Raw genomic sequence first — 6,241 nt, forward strand, 5'->3', positions numbered from 1 at the left:
TTATTTTTTTACCTACATTTAATACTCCATACAAGCAGCTAAAAATTGATGTGACGGAGAGAGTGAAAAAACTTGGAATTTGGATGGCATCTAAACAAGGCCCTAGCATGAATGAACTAGCAAAATTATCGTGCGTTACAAGATGAGCAACTTGTTTCTTAATAAAAATAGTTTAACAGTGTACTGCGGGTCCGATCGGTTACTCCATTTAGTATTACATTAAATTAGAGGTTATACAAAACACCCTTAGGGTCTGTTTGGAACGCAGGAATTTCACAGGAATCACACAGGAATTTCACAGGAATTAGTTCAATTTCACAGAAAAACGTAGGAACGGGGAAAAAATCCCACGTTCCAAACAGGCCCTTAGGTCCCGTTCGTTTAGCGAGTCCCCAGAAAAAAAAAATCCAGCCAGAACAGTAGGCTTAATTTGTATAAGGAAGCAAATTTGGCAATGTAATTTGAAGTTGTTTGATTTGCCTAAATAGAAAGTTGTGTGGCGTATGTGTGTGATTGGTTTTATGCATAAGTGGTATGACTATGGCCTTGTTTAGATTCCATCAAAGTTCCAAGTTTTTTCACTATCTCTCCATCACATCAATTTTTAGCTGCTTGTATGGAGTATTAAATGTAGATAAAAAAATAACTAATTACACAGTTTAGTTGGAAATCACGAGATGAATCTTTTGAGCCTAGTTGGTCCACGATTGAACAATATTTGCCAAATAAGACGAAAGTGGTACTATTCATTAGGTTGAAAAAAGTTGCAATCTAAACAAGGCCTATGTTGATACGCATAATTTAGCCGAATTGTGGGATACAAGTTATGCTTGCTTTGAGGACATTGCTAGCCTCTAGGCCCCGTTCGGCTTGCTGAAACTTGGCTGAAGCTGGCTGAAAAATACTGTTCTAGCTGAATTGTTGTGAGAGAAAAATACTATTCCGACTGAAAAAACAAGCCGAACAAGCCGATTTCTGGGTAAGCCGAACGGGGCCTATATAAACATGTTCATGTAACAAAACAGGATGAACTGCACTACAAGGGGCTGGAGAAGAAGTTGTGTAGGAAATCAATCAGACCCTATATCTAAATCAAAATAAAAAAAAATCATTTGTCCCTAAATTGATCGCTCTTTTTTTGTCCATTGTCACCCTCCTCACTCTCCCTCCATTTTTGTATAGTTGGCCAAACGGGCCCAGCCCAAAAAAAGCACGACAAAGGCCGAGCACGACACGACTACCATCGTACATGTGCCGACACGGCATGACCATATAGTGCCTCCGTGCGTAGTCCACGACATCGGCTCGTAGTGTCGTCATAGTACAACACGACTTAAGAGGACCGACACGACGCTACCTATCTGATTGCCTCCACACCCCCACTCCCTGATCGTTGATCTAGCCATTGGGGTAAGGGTGTATATAAACGCCACCCTGGCCGTCCGCTGCCCAGCCCTAAAACCCTAGCACATCGCAACTCTCCACTCCCTCTCCTCCCTCGCTCCTCTCTCTATCTCTCTCCATTTGCATCATCTGCCTCTCTTCTTCTTTGACTCTGGGGTGGGCTCCCCGACCATTGATCTAGCCGTTGGGGGAGAGGTGTATGTAAACTCAACCCCAGCTGCCCGCCGCACAGCCTCAAAACCCTAGAGCACTCATAACTCTCCACTCCCTCTCCTCTCTCTGTCTCTCTTCGTTTCCCATCATCTACCTCTCTTCTTCGACTCCGGTAGGGGCTCCCCTATGGCGGAGGCTGGCATGACGCTTGGCCATCTATACCCATCTCTCTTCCTGACCCCTGGCCTCGATCATTGATCTAGCCTCGTCTAATCATCCTCTTCCATCTCGCCTCTAGAACCATGGTTCGCCGACCTTGTCGGTCGCTCTAGGGCTTCGGATTCACCGTAAATAGCTAGGATTGGCCTCTCTATTTTGTTCTTCTTTCTTTAGTTCATCCTCTAATGTTGTCTTGTTTTTAGGTCGTCAAACGATGTGAAGCTATTGAGGTATCGAGGGCTAGATCTATGCATCATTAACCTCATCGATGTAACAACAAGGTGTTAGGTAAGACCATTAGTGCTAATCAGTTAATCATTAACTTAGTTAATAAGAGTTATGGTAAAATCAATGTAGGAAAGGACAAAAATATGAAGGAACAAAAACAAAATTGTTAAATAGAGCAATGGGATCTTGATAAGGCCTTAATTCAACTTAGTCTTAAGTGCATTTAAAACCCTAGCTTTCAATATAACTAGAGTGATCCACACGGAATAAGTGGACTTCTTTGAACCAAGAAATCTATTAACAAACCAAAACTATATAACATAGATCTAGGGAACCAAACATGTATTATAAGTACATGAATATAAAGGTAGGAGTACTAGTATAAGTTAATGAAGCATCCAAACCTACTAGGGTTATGGATAATACTTTAGCTAATATAGTTCCTACTAGTGTTCATATGCTAGTCTTTTACAAGAATATTGTAAGTCAACATAAGTTAACAACAACCTTAGTTAATGATTCCAAACCTAGGATAAAACCTAGATTACCTGCTAAAAAGTAAGGTTAAGTCTATTTCCAGCTAAATCTAAGAACACCACATGTGATTATGATAGTGTAAAGGTCATGTGAATGGATCTATGGATGGCTAGAGGGGGTAAATAGCCGAATAAAAATTCTACAAACTCAAAACACTAGGAAAAGTTGGTTAGTAAGAAAGACAACCCTAATAGCACTACTTGCCTAGCCTAGTCAAAAGAAAGCAAGCCCCCTCACAAGCAACTAGAACCACTTCCTAGAAACTAGTAAGATAACAAAGAAAGCAACTAAGCTACACTACTCACTAGAGCTAAGCTAAACTAGCAACAAAGCAACCTAGAGAGCTAGAGCTACCAATAAGCAAAAAGATTATATATGGAAATTAAATGTTAGTGTTGATTGTGCAAACTAACAAGGGCAAGTGACACAAAGATTTTTCCATAAGGTTTCATTGCTTGCCGACCGCCTATGTCCCTATTGAGGTGGATCCTTAGATCAACACTTCACTAAGAAGATGGTAGATCACCAAGGACCTCTCCAAACCTCGATTCATTTCACTATAGTTACTCTCTTCGTGAGTCTCCCGCGGGGATGAGCACAAAGCCCTTGACAATGGCCAATGATTGGAGGCGACAACAATCACCGAGAGCTCCTCAACGATCCTCCACAAGCACCAAGCCATCTAGGTGATGACAATCACCAAGAATAACAAGAAATCCAAAGTCACAAATACCACCTAGTGCCACCAAATGCAATCTCTCAACTTGCAATGCACTATAGATCACTCCCAATCTCACACAAATGCAATCTAAAAAGTTAGCAAGTGAGTTGGAGTGGTTGCTTGAGCTCTATATGTATGCAATAGTACCATCCAAGGGTGCCAAGAGACTTAAAAGAGCTAGCCACATATCTATTTATAGAGCCCACCAAGCAATTAGCCGTTGAGAACAAACTACAACAAAGAAACATATACACCAAATTGATACGGTGGTCTGCCAATGGTAGCATTGGATCAATACGATGCCCTCTCCAACGGTTGACTTTAGAAACTAGCCATTAACTCTAATGATCAAAATTAGTAACACAAAGTCTGATGGTCGCTTAGCCCCAAGCATCGGATCAATTCGATGCAACACAAAGAGGTTCTAGAAACAAATTTTGGCCATCGGATTGATCCTATGCCAACCACCGGATCAACCCGGTGAACACTAAACAATAGAACACCCTCTCTGGTATAGGCTAACACATAGTCTGATGCCTCCCTAGGGTTAACCATCAGATCAATCCGGTGGCAAAGCCAAACCTCTATTAATGCCCGCTACGTAGCTTATAATGTGATGCCTTCTGTAGGGTATCACTAGATCAATCTGGTGTTTGCAGAGAGACTGCAATCAGCTCCTTTTCAACCCCTTTCTCAAATGTGCCAACTCCTCAAGTGTTCCAACAACTTGTTCATGTGAGTTAGCCTTTCACAAACATTTTTTCAAAGGGTTTTCTCACACCTCACCACATCACTAAGTGTAATGCATATGCAAATGAAACTCACACTTAGTGGCACTAGATAACCATTGCAACTAAAGATTCCCCTCTTTATAGTACGACTATCTATCCTAAACACAACTCTGCACTCTATTGCACCTTGGTTGGTAAAAGCAAAGCCCTATATTATACCTTTGCCTTGTGGCTTGCTTTCGCTCCAACTTCTCTCCATATGATGAACACTTAAATGTATGTGATCTTCATCTCCATCTCCATCACCTCCTATGCCTTGTCCATCACCATCAAGTGGACCCTAGCTAATCATACTCAATGAAAGCATTAGTCCACAAGGTTGGCACTCAATTACCAAAACCAAACTATGACTTTCATCATGCTCTATGCAATAAGGTCAAACTTGATTTCAAAGGAAAAGTGAATTAAATATTTATTAAATATTACTGGAAGTAACAAATGTGAAAATAATTCAATTGGTGACCCAGTTGGTTGATAACACAAGGTTTCATAACTAGAAAAAATAGAAGAGAAAGAAAAGGGAAGAAAATAAGAAACCACATAAATGGACAAGCTTTAAAAGCTTTAAACACAAAATAAATATATTGCAGGTAACCAAAACTTAACGCTATGAGCAATGAACTCCATTTGATTATTAATAAACAACTTTCATTATTGTGTTGAACTCAATTTATATCAAGAAGAAGACAAAAAGGTCAAAATACTAAGTTTAGGATAATAGCTTAATAGACTTTTGGTAAGCCAATTAAATATTTTTAAATACATCAAATTTCCCAATACAAAAGGTATAATATAAGTCATGAACTGGTATATAGCCTTCATGAAAGACTAAACACACATTAATTTGATACTCAAAGTTTAAATGAAGTGCAAAGTGAATGGGACATAGAAAAATCCTAAGTGTCAAAAGTTCACTGACAATGCTACTTTGATGTTAAGTGCTAGTGCTCACATTGGGAGCTCACCTTGAGGGGTGATTGCAAGCTTGCGGACTTGATACCTAGTAAGAGGACTGACGGCAACCTTGGGGCTTGCGTCAATGAGGCTTAAGTGGTTGGCAAGCCACCAAACGTCGGGATAAAAACCATCATGTCAATCTTTGTATCCCGCTCGGTTTGGAATCCCTAACACTAGATTTTTACTTGTTCCAATCTTGTGCTAGTGTGGTTGCTCTCTAGTTAAGCTCGTGTCACTTTAGTAGTGATAGTTTTGTGCTTACTGGCGTAGCTAGTTGTGTTGTTTACCTTTGCTACCTAGTATGTGTAGGAGCTCCTGTGTGCTTGTTTGAGAATAGTTGCTTAGGTTTGTGTGACCTTGCAAACTAGACTTGTGTAGGTGAACTCTCACTAGCTCAACACCTTTGTTATACCTTGTGTAGGATCTTTTATTAAGGTGCTTGTGTAGAGGGGTGTAGACATGACTAGACAAATAGCTTAACTAGAAGAATACCCCACGCATTGCTATGGGAATCGCAGATGAAACTATACTGTTTATATTTACTTGTATGAACAAATGGATATCATAATACATGTTAGTGGATGATTTAGCACCTGATGTAGACAACTAAATATATGTTGGTGAATGATGCGATTTGTTGATGTGAATAAATTAAATGAAGAAATTATTACATGTGCTAGTGGGTGCCAATGTAGATAACCTGCATGGCAAGATAAATTGCTAGTAGGGATTGAAAATATAAGATAACTAGATGAAACCCCGTGCGTTGCTATGGGGCAATAGTGGAATAATTCTTATTAGGAGGTTGGTTTTGGGAAATTGCATAGTCCGACATGGAAATGTTGATTTCACTGAATATTAGTTGAAAGTAGTGCTTGATGTGCTATTTATAGGATTTTGTGATGCTTGTACTAGTTGATTGCTATTGTTAGAAGTGGAGCTATCTAAGGATGATCCAGAATGAAAGTTGGACAAGTTTGAGCACTATTTGAGGCAAGTGTAACATGAGTTCCCTTGTTACCCAATAACCATTTAAACACCTTTTTATATGCATGTGCCTAATATGATGAACCCCTAAGGACTTTATAGAACCTTTGTTATCATGTATTCCTTGTTACCTTTGGGTTATGCATATGGGTAGTTTTGCTTAGCCTATTGTCGCAGGGTCGAAACCACGGTAAGCATTGTTGTTCATTGTGGTGTCAGAGTGCATGTCTTCGGTGGCTTTGGT

This window comes from Miscanthus floridulus, chromosome 8 (genome assembly GCF_019320115.1).
Source record: "Miscanthus floridulus cultivar M001 chromosome 8, ASM1932011v1, whole genome shotgun sequence".
Lineage (NCBI taxonomy): Eukaryota > Viridiplantae > Streptophyta > Magnoliopsida > Poales > Poaceae > Miscanthus > Miscanthus floridulus.